The sequence below is a fragment of the Euprymna scolopes genome, chromosome 34, assembly GCF_053919585.1.
Source record: "Euprymna scolopes isolate OS-2025 chromosome 34, ASM5391958v1, whole genome shotgun sequence".
Lineage (NCBI taxonomy): Eukaryota > Metazoa > Mollusca > Cephalopoda > Sepiida > Sepiolidae > Euprymna > Euprymna scolopes.
In genome coordinates this window covers 28,853,588-28,875,774 of record NC_136515.1, presented here as the reverse complement: position 1 = coordinate 28,875,774, position 22,187 = coordinate 28,853,588, and positions in this window count along the sequence as shown.

Sequence of the window (22,187 nt, the reverse complement as noted above, 5' to 3'; positions counted from 1 at the left end):
AGTATAATAATTCTGCCAGCAGACAAAGGCAATGCTACTGTGGTGATGGACATGTCGGAGTACTCTGAAAAAATGGCAGGCCTAATCGCAGATGGTAGCTACGGTAAAATAAAGAAGGACCCAACTTTGAAAACCGAAAGAAAGCTGTTACAAATCATTACCATAAACAAGGAACACATCGCTCCGATGAGATATAGACAGCTGGTCCAGCATTACAGTAAGCTACCACATATGTACGGTCTCCCCAAGATACACAAAGACGGTATTCCACTCAGACCCATAGTGAGCTGCCGAGGTTCAGTATGCCACCCACTGAGCAGGTACCTTGTGGATATAATAAACCCATTAGCAGGCAAGTCAGCAACACATGTAAAGAATTCTGCCCACTTCACGGAACTGATCAAGGGAGCACCCATTAGTACAAACCAAATGGTAAGCCTAGATGTGGTTAGCCTGTTCACTAAAGTCCCAACTAGTGAGGCACTAGCAGTAATTCAAGACAAACTAGCTGCGTAGAAGAGCGCACATGTGTACCATTGCCAAACTTAATGGAAATGCTGACATTCTGCATAGAAACAACCTACTTCAGAATGGGTACTGACCTATATCGACAAGAGGAGGGGCTTACTATGGGCTCGCCATTATCACCAGTGATGGCGAACATATACATGGAATACTTCAAAGACATTGCCTTAGGTTCAGCTCCCTTAAAGCCCACCATATGGCTAAGATAATAAACAGAGAGACCTACTGGAAAGTGAGAAAACTTAAAGAAACAGCCCACATGCTCGGACATAACAACCTACTGAGCAAACCAAGCATAGAGCTGAATGCAATTTGGACACCTCTAATAGAGAGAGAAAACCTTGAATAACAAAATAGGTTTAACATTAACAAAAAACAACTAAGAATTGTCCTAGTGACATATGGCCGAGTGGTCCTAGACGTTGTATCAAAGGTTACAGTTACCCAAAGGTGCTGAGTTCAATCCTGAACGAAGGCAGTGAAAAAAGTAACATTCAAAACAGAGAATCAGCAACTATGTCCCAAAGCTGGAGTCCGAACACGGTACCCCCGTAATAATAATAAAGGGTTGGGTTCGAGACTCCTAACAAACGGTTCCCCAGTTCGATACAAAACACCTGAGGAATGTCGGAGGGCGAAACGGCCGAAACGTTGTGACAATAACAACCAAGATGAGGAAGTCAGTCCGACAATCTCAATCAATATATACATTTTCGTAAATAAATGTACACGCATGCATAAATACATATATATATACAGGCATAAATAATATATATATCCATAAATACATATATATATATATATATATATATATATATATATATAGACAAATATCAAATATATGCATGCATAACTAGATATTTCTTTGCATAAATATATATATATATATATATATATATGTATGCAAAAATACATATATACATGTATAAATACATATATATACATGTCTAAATACATATACCTATGGATAAATACATATATATACATGCATAAATACATATATATACATGCATAAATACATATACCTATGCATAAATATATATATACATGCATAAATACATATGCTTATCTATATGAATAAATACATATATATGCATAAATACATATATATATGCATAAATACATATTTATATGAAAAAATTCATATATATGCATGAATGCAAATATATGCATAAATACATATACATATGCATAAATACATATATATATGCATAAATACATATATATGCATAAATAACAATATATGAATTAATGCATATATATAGCCCCAAAACACATATATGTATGCATAGATACATATATATATATATGCATAAATACATACATATGTATATGCATAAATACATATATATGTAGCAATACACATATATATATGTATACGCACAAATACACATATATATATATATACATAAATAAATCTATATAGGCATAAATACATATATATATGCAAAAATACATACATATATGAATAAATATATATATATATACATAAATACATAGATATGCATAAATACATGTATATACATAAATACATATATATATGCATGAATATATATATAATCATGAATACTTATAAATGAATAATACATATATATTCATACATATATATAAATGTATGCATAAATGCATTTATATGCATAAATACATATATATATATATGCATAAATACATATATATATGCATAAATACATATATATGCATAAATACATATATATATGCATAAATACATATATATGCATAAATGCACATATATACATATATATGCATAAATACATATATATATGCATTAATACATATATATATGCATTAAAACATATATATGCACAAATACATATATATGCATAAATAAATATATATGCATAAATACATATATATGCATAAACACATATAGATATTCAAAAATACATATATATATGCATAAATACATATATGCATGCATACCTATATATATGCATAAATACATATATATGCATAAAAACATATATATATATGCATAAATACATATATATATATGTATTTATACTTATATATACGCATAAATACATATATACATGCATAAATACATATATACATGCATAAATATATATATGTGCATATATATATATGCATAAATATATATATATATATACATAAATACATATATACATGCATAAATACATATATATTTGCATAAATACATATATATACACATAAATACTTATATGTATGCATAAATATATATATATATGCATAAATATATATATATGCATAAATACATATATATATATATGCATAAATACATATATATTTGCATAAATACATATATATACGCATGAATACATATATATGCATAAATATATATATATGCATAAATACACATTTATATATGAATAAATGATATATATGCATATATAGATACATATATATGCATAAATACACATATATTTTCATAAATACATATATATGCATAAGTACATATATACGCATAAATACATATATATATATATGCATAAATACATATATATATATATGCATAAATCATATATACATGAATAAATACGTTATACCTGCAAAAATAGATGTATACATACATAAATACATATATATATATGCATAAATACATATATATATATGTGCATAAATACATATATATATACATGCATAAATACATAGATACATGCATAAATACATATATATATATGCATAAACACATATATACATGTATTTATTAATTCGTATTAGGTTTGTGTCGACAAGTTAAAATCTTCACTGTTTTTATATAACATAGCTATAAATGTTAGAGTTATCTATATATTATATGTTTTATTTGTACAGAACATTTTTTAGTTATAGCTTTAATAAACGGATTACGCTAAGCGATAAAATAAATATACGTTTCTCTGTTTTCATAATGAAAAATAAAGCAAAATTCAAATTTATAATTGTCACGTTCATAAATTCACAATATCAATTTTCAAGCAAATTTTATATCGCTTAATTCTGTATATAAAAGTTTTAGACGCCGCTTGACCAAATCAGTTGTACAAGATTAGCATACTAATGTCGCTATATTTTAGTAGTCTTGCTATTAACCAGTTGATATTACGATATATTAGAGGAATATACCTGTGTATGATGTGTGTGGCAGAAATAAATATCTGTATTGTAAAGTATATTTCAATCTAATAAATCTTATATGAAACATCTATTTCACGTCGAATAATCATGCATATAACATTGACACTTATTGATTTATACAATTTATAGGTCTGCAAGAGTAAATTTTTTATAAAGCAAAGCACAAATCTGGGTATTTATGCAGAATATGGATCGTACTATATTTAGATATTATTTTCAAATTTTACAGCATCTTTATTTAATTGTTAAGTGAAAGTACTTAATACTTAAAAGCCCCAGTTCAACGTTAAGATTGGATTTCGAAATAATTATGTCATGATTTCCGTATGGGACGAATTTTACGTAAGTACCGAAATGTGTGTAAATGTCATATGTATGCACATTAATGCGTGTAAATGTCACATGTATGCATAATAATGTGTGAAAAAATATGGATGCTTTATGATTTTATTGGAGTTTTTATTTTTTTTATTGAACACAAATATATTTTTCCCCATACACACCATATCATCGACAGAGATACATTTCTCCCCCCTGAACATCTATCTCAACTGGTTAATAACTGAACCATTTAAATCACATGTTCAAATTTCATTTTCTGTTCTATCATTATCAGATATTATTAAGATTAAGCAACGTTTTGCCATAAAATATAATTTACATACATGAACAGTAATGCTAGGCAAAAATTGTGAATTTTTGCCTAGCATTACTGTTCATGTATGTAAATTATAAGTTATTAAAATTTCCTGAGGATATTTCTGATTGGCATTGCATTTTTTTTTGTATTGGATAGAAAAATGTAAACAGCGAGCAGAAAATTCTGGCTTTATCACTAGGAGCAAAGTGTTGTATCTGTTCAAATATTGGATTTTTTTCCACTAAGGAATAAATCTTACCGAAGTGAAGGAATATCTTTTTTTTTCTACTCATTTTTGGGAAGCTGAATATCCCCGCAGTAAACATAAACATTGTATTATATTTGTTCATAAAGACAAGGAAACTCACATACAACGTGTGGCACAGACGTCTTTACGCTAATATATAAAAATGCATCAGCCTAGAGCAGCCATTTTGAAAATGTTGTTTTTTGTTCTCTCTCTCTCCCTCTCTCTCCCCCTCTCTATCTCCCTCTCTCTCTCTCTCTCTCTCTCTCCGTTCTCTAGTGTCAGGAGATAGTAACGGCGTCTGCCCTAATGCCAAAGCGATGCCAGATGTTTAAAGGATCAACTAGCGACAGCCGATGCCGACCATTATGTGAGGATTGAAACAAACAGCAAAGTAATGGAATAATTTCACGGCAACTTGACTCTTTCTGGTTTTGTATGGAGGCACATAAGGAGAAATAATCAATTTACTTTCAAATAATGCCATTTCCATACCAAGCATCTTTCTATTAAGTTTCTATATCGACGTCATAAAACGGCATGAAACTATTAATCTATTATTGAGGTGTGTCAAACGTGCAGAAAATGTCAATAGTAATATTCTCAATTTTTCGGAAGACAATATAAATAGGCTGAATCAAAACAGTATAAAAAGTATTATCAAAAAAGTTTGACTATATAGAGATATTTTGACTATATAGAGATATTTTGACTATATAGAGTTATTTTGACTGTATACAGTTAATTTGACTATATACAGTTATTTTGACTATATACAGTTATTTTGACTATATACAGTTATTTTGACTATATAGAGTTATCTAAAAATTTTGACTATATAGAGTTATCTGAAAAAGTCATTGCTGATAACAAAAATGCTATCAAATACCCGGAAATTAACAGACAAATATGACTTGTAAATATGGTTATACAAAAAAAAAAAAAAAAAAAGTGACAACAGCAATGTGAAAAGACAACGTGCGAACAGAAGTTGGGATGAAATCATGAGGATTAAGAGCTATAACATTTTGTCCAGTCAACATACACTTTAAAATCTTTTATTCGCCTAAAAAAATAAAATATCACTGAAGCGTAAGGAATTACTATGATAGTAGCCAGATTTATAGGGTCACTATGCGTGGTGAGTTGGGCAGTAAGACAGTTTTTCACATTACATTTACATGCATGTTGACACCATCAGTGAATCAGAGAACATGAAATTTCTAATGCAAATAATCTAAGGAAATAATCGATCGGAGTAGAACATCTTCCAGCATCTAGGGACCTCTACAACAACAACAATAATAATAATAATAATAATAATAATAATAATAATAATAATAATAACAATAATAATAATAATAATAATAATAATAATAATAGGAACCTCTACAACAACAACAACAATAATAATAATAACAATAATAATAATAACAATAATAATAATAATAATAATAATAATAATAATAATAATAATAATAATAATAATAATAATAATAATAGGAACCTCTATAATAAAGTAGTGGGACTTTGCTGTTAATCGGGTAAGCCGGGAGTATTTTTGTTGACGAGGTACAAGTGCAGAATGTTCGTCGGAGCATATTCTGTGGAGGCACTTCTAAAACAAGCATAGCTAACAAAATTCTTTCCAACACTTGAACTTCTTGTATTTAAGACTTCCGCCAGGATAGATTTGGCTACTTCTCGCATTATGGAAAGAACGCTGAAGATAACCACAATAGTTCGAACAATCTGAATAATACGAATAATCGATTCCCATCTCCAAAATTCAAAAATCGTCACTAGACGCTTTCAAGTTATGGTGGATAGACAAGCGGTTATAGATATTACATTTTGAATTGTTTTTTTTTAATGAAAATTGATATTTCGTATTATTTGTATTATTCAGAATACTGTACATATTTGGGGTATTATTTTCACAACGTTTTGACTGATGAAACTTCTGATTGTGCGTCGTTTTTAACTAATAAATCTGTTCCGTTTAAAAATCCGTATGGACTAGACTAACTTTAATCGCTAGCCTTCTGAAGGTGAAAAGTTAAAGCGATGATTACTGAGAACTAACAAAATATTAATTAATACTTCTACCCGAAATGAGAACAATCTACCCACGTGAAGGACTTCATACGAAATTCCTTGCAGATTTCAGAGTTCGAGAAATCTACCTCAAATAATCCATAGTTTACTCGTTATATACTTATAGATAAGTTAGAGATAAGTTTTAGATCAGTTTTAGATAAGTTTTAGACAAAATTATAGATAAGTTATAGATAAGAAAGAGATAAGTTACGGATAAGTTATAGATAAGTTATAGATAAGTTATAGATCAGTTAGAGATAAGTTTTAGATAAGTTATAGATAAGTTATAGATAAGTTATAGATAAGTTATAGATAAGGTATAGATAAGTTATAGATAAGTTATAGATAAGTTATAGATAAGTTATAGATAAGGTATAGATAAGTTATAGATAAGGTATAGATAAGTTATAGATAAGTTATAGATAAGTTATAGATAAGTTATAGATAAGTTATAGATAAGGTATAGATAAGTTATAGATAAGTTAGAGATAAGTTATAGATAAGTTATAGATAAGGTATAGATAAGTTATAGTAAAAGAGTAAATAAGTTTTAGACAAGTTATAGATAAATTATAGATAAGTTATAGATAAGTTATAGACAAGTTATAGATAAGTTACAGATAAGTTATAAATAAGTTATAGATAAGTTAGAGATCAGTAATAGATAAGTTACAAATAAGTTATAGATAAGTTAGAGATCAGTTATAGATAAGTTAGAGATCAGTTATAGATAAGTTATAAATAATTCATAGATAAGTTATAGATAACTTTTAGATAAGTTAGAAATAAATTATAGATAAGTTATAGCTAGGTTTTAGATAAGTTATAGATAAGTTATAGATAAGTGATAAATAAGTTTTAGACAAGTTATAGATAAATTATAGACAAGTTATAGATAAGTTACAGATAAGTTATAGATAAGTTAGAGATCAGTTATAGATAAGTTAGAGATCAGTTATAGATAAGTTAGAGATCAGTTATAGATAAGTTATAGATGAGTTAGAGATCAGTTATAGATAAGTTAGAGTTCTGGCTTAGTGGGGGATGCCCTTTTCTCTACCCTGCAACCTCTCTCCCACGGATGAGACGTTGCGAGCCTATCCTTGTTTTATCGTCATTCCATGGCAGGTGCTCGTCTGAACTCCAATCTCTGGTACCCCCTCGCCAAGCTTTTACGAAAAACACTCGTCTAGCTGAATCCACTGTGAAAAATTTTCCCCACTCTTTATCTGTGCCAAAATCAAAACCTGGATTCCATGAACAAAGCTTCTTTCTTAGAACTGCACGCTTGTGGAACTGTGTTCCGTCTGCCTGCTTCCCACCTGACTACAACTTGGATGTCTTCAAGTCCAACGTTAACAAATTCCTAATGAACCGCCCCCTTAAGTAAACACTTCATCAAATCTCCACACTAACGTACTTTACTTGCAATAACCCTTATCCCTGAGTGGCTTCACGCCTTGATAAGTGGTGACCACCGTGTAAAAACAAAAGTTATAGATAAGTAAGAGATCAGTTATAGATAAGTTATAGACAGGTTATAGATGATTATAGATAAGTTATAGATAAGTTATAGCTAGGTTTTAGATAAGTTATAGATAGGTTATAGAAAAGTTATAGATAAGTTATAGAAAAGTTATAGATAAGTTATAGATAAGTTTTAGATAATTTACAGATAAGTTATAAATAAGTTATAGATAAGTTAGGGATGAGTTATAGATAAGTTATAGATAAGTTATACATAAGCTAGGGATAAGTTATAGATAAGTTAGAGATAAGTTAGAGATAACTTATAGCTAGGTTTTAGATAAGTTATAGATAAGTTATAGATAAGTTAGAGATAAGTTATAGATAAGTTATAGATAAGTTAGGGATAAGTTATAGATAAGTTATAGATAAGTTATAGATACGTAAGAGGTAAGTTATAGATAAGTTGAGATACGTTAGAGATAATTTATAGATGTTAGAGATAAGATAGATCAGTAAGAGATAAGTTATAGATAAGTTATACGTAAGTTATGGATAAGTTATAGATAAGTTAGGGATAAGATATAGATAAGTTATAGATAAGTTATAGATAAGTAAGAGATTAGTTATAGATAAGTTATAGATAAGTTATAGATAAGGTATAGATAAGTTATAGATAAGTTATAGATAAGTTATAGATAAGTTATAAATAAGTTTTAGATAAGTTATAAATAAGTTTTAGATAAGTTATAAATAAGTTATAGATAAGTTTTAGATAAGCTACAGATAAGTTATAGATAAGTTAGACATACGTTATAGATAAGTTATAGATAAGTTAGAGATACGTTTTGGATAAGTTATAAACAAGTTAGAGATGAGTTAGAGATAATTTATAAATAATTCATAGATAAGTTATAGATACATTTTAGATAAGTTAGAAATAAATTATAGATAAGTTATAGCTAGGTTTTAGATAAGTTATAGATAAGTTAGAGATAAATTATAGATAATTCATACATAAGATATAGATAAGCTATAGATAAGTTATAAATAAGTTTTAGATAAGTTATAAATAAGTTAGAGATAAGTTACAGATAAGTTTTAGATTAGTTATAGATAAGTTATAGATAAATTATAAATAAGTTTTAGATAAGTTATAAATAATTATAGATATGTTATAAATAAGTTATAGATAAGTTTTAGATAAGTTATAGATAAGTTATACATAAGTTATAAATAAGTTATAGATAAGTTATTGATAAGTTAGAGAATAAAATCAAAATTCGTTCATTTTTTTCTCGATAATTTTTGTTGTTTCCCCTTTCCTGATTTTATGAACAGAACATGCCCACTCCTAACACGATTCAAGATGTTCTAACCTCACTTTTCTTAACCATTAGAATCATCTGTTTTTTTCTTAACTCACCACCCAATATTCGAACCAGTCGAGTACAAAGCTATTCAATATTTTACATGGTTTTATCACATAAATTGAGTTGTGCTAAGCATTTCATTACTGAATCCGATTGAGGAAAAATTCTTGCGGGAATTTCATTTCTTTATTTATTTTACGTCATATCAACTTTTATTTGTCGATTATTAAATACCGAAATAAATGATCATATCAGTAACTGTTTATTAAAATAAACATGTATTTTTTCTATGGAAAAAATAGAAATTTCCATGATAAATTTCATAGTTTTACGTTTTTATTGGAAATGTCCGATGATATCACGATCCTTATTCGGCAGAAGTATTGATCATTTCTACTTCGGTCACCTTTATTTTTAGTACTTGTACGTTTTGTGGATTCTTCTTATTTGACAAAATAACGATTAGTTATTGATACTTAAAAATAATATAATTTTTTGTCGGTCATCTAATTATTTATTTTAACAAAATATTACATTATGCTATATTATATTTTTTCCTTAAATTCATACAATCAACATCGTACATTCATTATTTCTAATAAATAAGAAAATATTACATTCCTATTCTTACTGATTTACCTATTAAAAGTATTTTTTCTAAATATTCGCGTGAAGCGTTTAATCACTTTTTGTCATGTTTTCAGGTGTGCTGCTACAACAATTCTGTCGATAATTTGCATTTATTTTTTTTAACATTATATACTCTGATGAACAAACCATTCATGTCTTTTAACTTTCAAGTTTTCTATAAAATCAAATCTCTCTGTATTACAAAGTTTCTAGCAGTTTATATCCACAGTCAGTATCCACAGTCAGTAGTTTACGTGAATCACATCCGATAATGCACCAGATAAGCACAGTTTTATTTGTTTACGACGGGCGGGGGCCTTTACCGAATCTGTTCTGGTTCATGCCATCTTTCTACCGGCAACGCCAGTACACGGGTTCTGCTAGTTATATATATATACATCCAAGGTAAGAATCATCCTTACACCTGCTATAAACCGGTAGATAACAGACGGCTTGTTACATGATTTGATGTGGAATCAAACGTTATCTGTGGTTTGTTTGTGTCACAGCTGGCATTCGTTTGTACAACTCAAATCAAGAAAACTACAACTTCTGACGCGTACGGGCACGTCACTTGATTGAATCGTTGTACGAGGCTTGCTTCTCACCTTTCAAGCGGGCTTTTATTTTATCACGAGCCATATTATTACAAGCGTTAATAAATAGAAGAACAAAAGGAAATAATAATAATAATAATAATAATAATAACAATAACAATAATAATAATAATAATAATAATAATAACAATAATAATGATAATAATAATAATGATAATAATAATAATAATAATAATAATAATAATAATAATAAGAAGAAGAAGAAGAAGAAGAAGAAGAAGAAGAACAATGAGGAATGAAATACAAAAGTAGGACAGCACTAACTAGATGTCCACTAAAAGGATGGAGGGAGTAATGGGATCTTGAGGCGGTTTGTTGCCATCCAAATCATCGAGAAAATCAATGGCCGTTGATAGCGAAATATCGTTTTGCAATAACGTAAAGTCAAAAAGTGCGGAGAGTATAGGAAATTTGTCATTCATACTCATGGGACACTATCAATTATTGTCAGATGACGATGACCTGGGTGAATGAAAATTCCTAGTAAGTTGATAATGATAATAATAATAATCGTACGTCTAAATTCATTTAAGACATCATCATCGCCATTAGCGCTTTAAACGAACTTCCATTTGAATTTATCTCTGCTGATTCCAATGGTGGTTTGCTCCATACACTTTTTCGGATATGTCTTTATTTACATTTAAATTCATTGTCAGTTTTTTTTTAACTTTCCAATTTGTCAATAGGCAAACACTACCAAATTAAATGAAGTTTTACCATTTTTTATTGGTAAATAATTTAGAGCAGTGTATTAAAGTTATTAAAGCCGCTGCAAATTCTGTGTGAAAGCTACTTGGGATAGAAAATCGGAAAAAAAGTTTTTTAAAAAAGAACCTTAGTGGCGGAAACGTTTAAATGGGCAAATATAACAACGTAGAAAAAAACGTAGAAGGGTTTAAGAACAAAATGGTAAACTGTATGCAACACACAGGTGAAAGGCCAATCCGTAAATTTGACAAAAATGTTTCCAAGAACTAAAACAGTGCATCACAGCGAAAACTGGCAATATTAAACGTTACAGTAAAAGAATTTAGCAGAACAGATTGTTCGAAAATAACCAGAAACTTCTTTTTGATCAGCTAGAAAGGAATTGAAAAAATGAAAGACCAGATGCTGGCCAATCTCGTGTATTCTGGAAAGACATTTGGGAAAAGGAAGTAAAACATCAAGATGATGCAGAATAAATCAAAGATACTAAAAAGGAAGTGTTCTCTAGAATCGAATGAAAAACGAACAGAAGTCACCTTCCGTTACTTCACCCAATTCTTGCAATAATGCTAAACGACTGTTTGATGAGAAATAACTTCCCTGCGTGGCCAACAAAGGAAGCTACAGTCTTGATTATGAAAGATAAAACAAAAGTAACAAACTTTGGACCAATCACTTGCCTCTCAGTCATGCGGAAACTTTCACTTACATGTTGTCTGAAAATATCTATAGCCATTTGGACCAAAATAATTTGCTGCATGAGGAACAGGGATGCTTTCGACAAAGATCGCGAGGTACCACAGATATTCTGGTTGATAAAATGATCCTAAAATACTACAAACAAAGATCTACCAACCTTAACATCGGCTGGGTAGCTTATAAGAAAGCATTTGACATGGTACTCAAATGCTTGGAAATTTTCGCAATATCTCCCAACATCCGAACATCTATAATGAACAGCATTAAGTTAAGAAAATGTTGCATTAGGCAAAGTGAAAATTTGGAGGGAAATTTTTCAGGGTGTAACCTTTCCCCTTTGCTTTATGTCATCCGGTGACACTCATTTTACGGGTTGATGAAGCAGGATATAAACTTGAAAAATGTCTTCCTACAATATTGACAACGAGAGAGGCAACAAGTATTTAGGGATACTGAAAGCCGATAAGATGAAGAACATGGAAATGAAAAAACAGGTAGCAGCCGAGTACAACAGAAGATTAAGGGTTATTCTTAAATCACACCTCCACAGTCGGAATGTAATCAATATGTTATCAATACTGGAGTAGTTGTTATCAGTCGATCTGTCGCTGCTATACTTGATTGGAATGTAGATGAATTAAAATGTTTGAACGCAAAAATACGTAAGATGATTACAATGTGTGGGGCTTTTATTAAGAAATGGAATGTAGATATATAGTATCTTCCTAGGAAGCAAGGCAGCTGAGGCTTAATTAGGGTTGGAGATGTGGTAAATATAGAGGAAGGAAACCTAACTCAATATATTTCTGACAATAATGAAACTCTTCGTAAAGTGAAAATGGAAAAACATACTAAGACCTTAGGTGAAAAAGAATCAGAAATTACAAGAGACAGGCGAAGATTATTTGGAAAGAAACTACATAGTGTATTCTTTAAGAATGCTAAATTTAGATATAATAATAGATAATAGAGAAAAGAAAAAATGGGAAGAGAAACAATTGGTTAGCGTTGATTTTGATAAATCTACCGAGAGCACTTTAATGACAAACCAAGAACAAACCACTCACACCAGTCCATCACCAGTTACATTGACAAAACTACAGAATCATCGACGTGCAGATTGTGTAATGACAGGAAAAAACATTAGCGCATGTCATATCAAAATGCCTTATGCTAACTCAACATTAATATAAAAAATAGACATGACAAATCGCCTAGGCCCTACTCTGGAATATATGCAAATTTGAAGAATCAGATAATAATGAGGAGTGATATGAGCATAAACCAAAAGTAGTACAGGACAACAACAATGTCAATTTCTTTGGGACATACACATACGAACTGATAAGATCCTTAGACATTCCAAACCTGACATCATTTTTCTAAACAAAGACAAGAAAACTTGCTCAATAATTGACATAGTCTGCTCTTTCGATACCAGAGTGCAAAAGAAAGAACAAGAATAAAATATCAAGATCTGAAATGGAAATGAGTTAGATTATGGAAATGTAAAAAAAAAAATTAAGGCTATTCCGATAGTAATTAGAAACTTCGGAACCATAACGAGTGACCACAAATGTAAAATGACAAGATGCTTTCTTTCCCAATTTTTAAAAGGCTTGTCTGTTAGGAACGGCAAATATGTTAAGGTACAGCTTGAATGTCTAAAATCGAAAGAAATTGACCTGATGCTTAACGAAAACATAATAATAATAATAATAATAATAATAATAATAATAATAATAATAATAATAATAAACGGATAAGACGAGAAAATAAAAACGGGAAAAGAAACAACTACACGGACAATTCATAAGTATGACAAAATATGAGAATAGCGAAAACACTTGGACGTGGATGCGAAAAAGACACTTAAGCTGAGAAACTGAAACACAAGATAACTGCAGCACAAGATAACGCGATGATAACCAACCATATACAAGCAAAGATTGACAAAACACAAGAAAACAGCAAATGCAGGCTCTGTGGAAAAAAAAACGAAACGATAAACCATATAGTAAGCAAATGCAGCAAATTGACCCAAAAGGAATACAAAAGGCACGACTAAGTGGGGAGTGGATTATACTGGGGATTATGCAAACAACTGCATCTCGAACGCACAGACAAATGGTACAAGCATAAGCCGGCAAAAGGACTTGAAAACGAAAATCACAAAATTCTATGAGACATGGACATTCAACAGATAAATCCACCCAAGCAAGAAGACCAGACGTTGTAATAATTGACAAGAGAGGAAAGTCCTGTCAAATCGTAGACTTTGGTATTCCAGCCGACCACAGGGTGAATATAAAAGAAAAGGAGAAACGGAGCAAATACACAGAGCTAGCCAGAGAGCCGAAAGGGATATGGATGACGAAGAAAATCAGGATAATACCTATAATTGTAGGAGAACTAGAAACAATTCCGAAAAGTTTTGAAAAAAGATGGCAGAAACAAGATGGCAGAGGAATGGCTGGAAAGATACAACAAATAACAGTAATAAAAACAGCTGAAATATTAAGGAAAATCTACAGACGCAAAACATGAAGAAGCGGTACATGGAGCGAAGAACATTGAAGCTGCATATCTCTAAGTTCATATCCGCTCTCTCACCCCTTGCCATTACCCCATTACTGTCCCCCTCGAAAAGTAATACCAAATAGCCGAGAAGGTTCAAGGAGGATGAAAAGACCGAGGAGAGAGCACTGACTAGACCTCCGCTGGACAAGTGCAAAGAGAACTGAGACCTTGGGGAGACTTATTCCTACTCAAATTCCAGTGGAGACTAATGGCTGCTGCCAGAGAGAAATTAATGGTAAGCGGCTATTGCGATAACCCAAATTCATTTGCAAATTTTACTGAAAGAGGTGGAGAGAACTGAATATCTGGGGAGGCTTGTTGTCACTCAGCTTCCAGGAAACACCCCAAGTTATTGTCAAGGAGAGATCTCTGATGACCTGTATAAAAGTTCCTTGTGAGCTGCTGCTGCTAATAATAATAATAATAATAATAATAATAATAATAATAATAATCGTCGTCAAAACAATAATAACAATAACAACATCAGAGGACAAATAAGAAAGAATAGAAACAGTACCACACTTTTATGTGTTAAACTGATTGTAAAAAGAAAAACGCTAATGCATATTTCATTTAAAAATTAAATGGAAATGGAAAAAAATATTTACGTTACATTGCTACACACATAATCGCAAAGGAGATATGACGTATCATATATGACGTATCATATATGAAGTATCATATATGATGTATCAGAGTTGATAACTCAAAGAAGAACCATAATAATTCATAAAAGCAGCAATGAGGAAATGAGCCAAAGCAATTATAGACAGATAAACGCGAAACGTGGAAAAACTTTAATGGCTCAACTGAACGAAGAGATCTACTACTCTTTTAATAATCGTGGACTACGCCCCAAGGAACAGACAGTATCCCGGCAAGAGACAAAATGAACAATTGACATCGACCAGAAAATTACGAAGGAGATAAAAAGCAGATGAAATAATATAGGAATGGCATAGATCGACTATACGAAATATTACAACAGAATTTCTCATAAATTAATAATTGAAAACTTAAGTATGTACGAAAGATTTTTAAAAATAACTTTATGGGAAAAAGAATGTCTGAATGAGAAATTTGAAATTGAAAACTATAAAGGTTTCGGTGAGATCTTTAAGGTTTTCAATTTCAAATTTCTCATTCAGACATTCATTGCATACCGAATAAACTTTATGATAATGATACAAAAATCACTGCATACCGAATAAACTTTATGATAATGATACAAAAAATCATTATTGTTGTTAAGATAAAAAATAAACTAATAAAACACCTGAAGTAACAACAGGAAAAAGTACACCAACAGGCGTAAATTAATAAGTGAACTTGTTTAACAAGTTCGCCTATTAATAATTCAACACATTCACAAAACAGATGAGTTACTCTTCTTCAAAAAGAATAAATGGAGAGTAAGTATAAGTCAGTCGAACTTTTGTCTGAGAGAACCCATGGCATTTCTACTGGACACATTAACCCGTGGTCGGCAATAAAAATGTATTTGATTGGTTAGATAGATAAATTAAACAGTACGTGATTATATGTAGAAACGCTGAATTCCATACATTTTAGCAAAACGAGTCTTTACGGCAATTAAGCGCGAATAATTCTGCTTAGATTAATTGCCATAATAATATGTAATAATAATATGTATTAATATTAATTAATATATTAATAACGTATATACTAAACATTTTCATGACACGTTTGGTCATAACAACTATCACTATTTATTCCACTTTGATTTAATTCGAAAACTCAACATGGAGGGATAGGGGACGAGAGAAATACGTAGATAGCTACGAGGAAGATTGGTGACTTGGTTCAGTTTATTATAAATTACATCTAATTAATACAGTTTAAAAATACAGTCAATTCCAGAGCTAAGGTTTAATGTTTATTTTTTATTTTTTGTTATCTCTAATAAATATATAAAGTTTGTGGCTATATGTTTATACATTTGTATTTACAGGATCGATTCCTAAATTCCTAAGATAATTATAAATTTTGGAACACATTTACTAGGCATATGGTTGCATAATGTGAGTTATATTTAGTTTAATTAAGTTGCGTGCAAATCGGTAAATATAAGGTAAAAGTCCTTACATTTTCAACATTATGTAATGGATTTTAATCAAAATTAGAAAAATGGCATTCTCTCTAAGTTGATTGAACCAGCTTCCTCCTAATGAGGAAGTACCATGGGAATATGAAACTTACAAGCGGTCCCCAGTCGCAGGTAAGAAGCAGACTTTAGATTTTTGCAGAGAGGTGTCGACGTCCTACATACAGCGTCTAGTATTCCCAAATGATCACCCACCTGTCAACGTGATTGTGTCGTATAATCAAAATTGGACCAAGGATTCTAGCGTTTATGTTGATTTTTAGATTTTAAAAGTGGTGCAAAATTATTCGGGGAAATAATTTTAGGCATCTTGTGACGCGTATTCCTATAATCAAAGTATATTGAACAAACGTCGTGAACAACTCACACATAGTACAATGATAGCGATATATACATTTTATAGACAGTGTTTCGCTATATTACAGATTCGCAGTATGGTTAGACGAGCGAGTGCTGAAAGTGAAGATTGCAATTCAACAGTTCTGTCATTTTTGAATTCACTGTAACGCGTTATAATAGATTTTCCGTTTTCTCTCTGTTCGTTTTCTAGTGAGCTGCTTATGAATTCAAGTTTATAAAACTTTTAGTATTCATCAATTCTTCATTCCCTGCATTCTCTCAATTTTCTGCAACGCAAGAATCAAGTTTCTTTTGCACACTTATTTCGTCCGATCAGCAAGTATCTCGTTTAATGTTTCTAAAACGGCCTTTTCATTTACAAATCACTAACACATGTTTCTTCAACTTCTAATACATTTCTTAATTTACAGGCTGAAACAGCACGAACTAATCACTGCAGATAGTTCTGGTTGCTTTTGCGTTTAATGTTAAAGAAGCACATCTACGCCATTTTGCAAGCAATCATATAAATAGCAAATATATATACATTGCTATTTATATGATTAACGAGGAAGCAGGACATGATTAAACTAATTTTAAATATCATACAACGTCTTATGCTAACAAGCAATCCACTAACACTTTAGTTTATTCATGAATGGAGGATGCGAGTTATTTTATGTTTATTGTATAAACAATTTTAATTATTTGATTCTTTTCAATCGACGATTATGTAGCATACGTGTTGTATCCAATTCCTGTTAATAACTCCTAAGGTTTTATATTAACATTTACAACATTCTTTTACAACATTTATAACATTTACAACATTTTTACACCATTTATACATGTTTTATACATATTTACATTATTTATTATATTTATAACATTCTTGTAGACAACATAGTTGATTTAAGGACGATGAAATTGAGAAAGAAGAAGAAAACGACTCAAAATCTGCAAAAAAAATCCGATTTCAGTTCTGCGGCACTATGACATTTATATCAACAAAGAACACTTAAAGTTACCACAACCCCGGTCTCAAATACGTTAGGATCGATTGGTACCACGGAAAGTGACCGTGAATTATTTGAGAGGATGGAAAGATCAAAGAGATCTGTCATCGTTGAAAACTTAGCTAGAAAGGAATGAAGGATACTGGATTATCGTGTAGGTTTGCTGTCAAAATCGCCATGATTCGCCCAAGAACATTGTATTAATATAAAAGAAATAAACAAAAAGTGCTAGAACATTGAAAGATGGAAAGCAATCGGCTTTTCTCAGTTTTGTCTAAAAAAAAACTAAAAATGTAATAGAGAAAAATAATCATAAATAATAATATAATAGTTTGACTCCCTTTTCCTCTCCTAGAAATAATTATTGGCTCCAACCTCAGTTGGGATTACACAAAGTAATAACGGTGGATGGAAAATAAATACAGGAATGAATAATCTAGAAATCCACTAGAAGGATACAATGAGATACTAAAACCACAAAAGATTATTGACACTCAAATTCTGCAGAGGATCAAACGTCAAAGGCTGCTGCGATTACTCCAAATGATTTGAAGCAGTTATTTAAAAATCTTATTATACTTGATGTTACCCAAACTCCAAGAAATTCTATCTGCTATTACTTATAATGACTAGTGTGAACGTTTATTGTATAGGTGGATTGTTGTTAATAAAAATAATTTAACGCGATTAGGGAACTTCGTTAGTTGTTGCCAGTGAGTAACCTCTGATGATGACTTGTTTAAAAAATTATAGAGAACAATAACAATAATAATAATGGCAACAATAATAACAATAATAATAATAATAACAATGATAATAACAATGACAATAATAATAATAACAATAATAATAACAATAATAATAACAAGAACAATAACAATAATAATACAACAATAATAAAAATAAAAATAATAATAATAATAATAATAATAATAATAATAATAATAATAATAATAATAATAATAATAATAATAATAATAATAATGAGCTATATGCGCAGGCCAGACTAACTGCTACGGAGGCAAAATATGAAGCACTACATGGAACCAAGAACATTAAGGCGGCATATCTATAAGTTCTCTAACGTCACCCCTTCCTCCATTGCTACATCACTGCCCTCCCCTAAAAGAGACTGAGTAGTAAAGGAGGAAGAAAAGACCAAAGAGAGAGCACTGACCTGACCCCCCCCTTGCTGGACAAGTGCGAAGAGAACTTGGACCTTGGGGAGGTTTCTTGCCACTCAAATTTCAGTGACGACGAATGACCGCTACTAGTGAGTAATCAATGGTAAGCGGCTGTTGCGATAATGCAAAGTCATTTGCAAATGTTATCGAGACAGGTGGAGGGTACTAAAAACCTGGGGATACTCGTTATCACTCAGCTTCCAAGGAACACCATAGGTTATCAGGGAAAGATCTTTGATGAGCTGTGTGAAAGCTCCTTGTGAGTCAATTATAATAATAATAATAATAATACTGAAAAAGAAAGATGATGTTGATGATTATGATGATGAATTTTCCGAGTATATGATGAAAAATAATCAAATACTTTAGAAATGCACACCTAAAGGTCAAACAAGAACATTTAACACAGCTAGAGGATAACCCGACACCAATACTTACATTTTCACACACACAAACACATATATGTATGTAGACATTACATATATGTATAAATAATCTAGATAAATTGCCAATGAGAACACTGGTGAGGCATACTTTTTGTCCGACATTTTTGATGGAGAGTATACACTAATATTTATATATAATGCATCATTTAATGAAAGATATTTTCAGAAAAAAAGTATTTCAAAGATGTTTTTCGTTAGAGATCATAAAGTCTAACTTTTCAGACAGAGAAACTCAGTGCTTAAACAGAGCTTGCTTATATATATATATATATATATATATATATATATATATATATATAACTTCATTTACTCACATAAAATTAATATACGAAAGCATAAATTTATGCGTGAACTTTAAGTATTTACTTCAAAAGTGCTCAATGCGTAGGTAGAGCTAGTTAGTAAGTTATAAAATATATATGGCGATGAAGCTAGACTGATTATTCCGCGTTTCATCCACTCTAGGACTCTTCAGGCTTATGCGCGAATTTTGTGGTGGTCTGTCGTTTTTATATACGTACCTTCTATTGAGATTTTAGTAAGCCAATCAGTTTTCTAGTATCCACCTCGCCCTTCCTATCAGCCAATGAACATGCATTTATAGGACAAGGGCCTATTTGACCTCTGGTTGACCTGTTCCTTTGTGTGTGCTCTATTTAGCCTGGATATGTAGTTTCTTGACCTGTTTTAAATCTAGCTAGGGTTGTTTTATGTTAGTTTATATATAAATATATATGTACATACATATACGCATATATATATATACATATATGTGTGATCGTTTATGTATATTCATGTTTATTTAATTTATTCATTTGTTTATTTTCTATTGTTTTTGTTAGTTTTCAAACTATTTTGTATCGCTATCCTAGAGTAAATTTTCTCTTGTGAACACAGTTGCTCGCTATTTCTCTTCGACAGTTTTATAAATGTTGGGGTTCTTTAAAGTACAGATTAGCAAATTTTTCATGAAGGCATAATCTACATGTGTCGTCTAGGTCTCTACATGTGGTAGCTTGTCTTATTATTTTCCATTCGACTACCGGCGAATGTCTGCTTTCCTTGAGTTCCCAGTATTTATTTGTTAGTGCTGTTTTCATACGGTGTTTTTTATTGTTGAATGTACTTTTGTGGTCATAATATCGAGTTTTGAAATCTCAGAAAGTCATACCTACGTAATATTTCTTGTTATTCGGGGTTTCTTTCGCAAATATTGTGGCCTGGTAAACTACGCTTTTGGTTAGACACTTATTTTGAAGTGGGCAAAGTGTGCGGTGTCTACAGTTGCATTTATCTTGTTCGTTATTAGGATTTTTATTTCTAGTATGGTTGTTCTTGTCCGGGGTTTATTATTATTATTATTATTATTATTATTATTATTATTATTATTATTTCTGCTAATGTTAGTTTTATTTTTGTCATGGTGTCTACTTTTTTATTGTTTATTTTGTTGTTGTTTACATTGTTTTTATTTAATATTTTGTTATTATGTGTTTTAATTATCATCTCTAAATTTTCGCGGCAGCTGTAGGATAATTTAAAGTATTTTTATTGAAAATTTTGTGTAACGGATTGGTTGCGGGAAAGTGTTTTTCAATAAGATCTAGAAATTTCTTGCCAAATTTTGTTTTTAACATTTGATTGTATGGGGCCGTATACCAACTTATAGTTCTTTTTCTTCTATTTTTAATTTAATTATAGTTATTGGTGTTTTGTTGCTTATATTTGATATCGATATTTTTGTATCCACTATTTTTTAGGGCTATTTCATAGATATTGGTTGACCTGTTAATAGCATTTTCATCGCTTCAGTTATTACTGAGTCTACTTACGATCGAGTTAGGATGGTGGGTGATTGGACTTAGGATTTACGTATATTGGAGTAGCGTTATCTTTTAAGTAGGGTTCATATGTGTTTTTATCTAAATTTAACGTGACGTCCAGGAAGTTTGTTATTTTTATGTTAGATGATACGTCTGCTTTTTGGCCTTTTTTTTTTCATTTCCTTGTGTATGATTTTCTTAAAGTTATCTCCCTTGACTTTGTTGGAGTCTTTTAATATAGCTAGTCCGTCATCTCTATATAGGCCGATATCCGTAGTATCAAATATGCTAGTGAGGGTATATAGAATGAATAATCCCACAAGATCTGAGCCTCTGCAGAATTCCTGGCACCCATCGCCAAATCAAACGAATTTGTCATTTTAGTTTTTATCCCTTGGTTATTGTTATTTATTAGAACTGATTTTCTACATTTTTTAATGATGTTGATTTCTTCCGAGGATATATCAGTGTATGCCTCGGCAAATTCTAGGGCAATGTTAAAAAGTTCTTCGGATGTCGAGGGATAGAAGTCTATGATGTCGAACTGT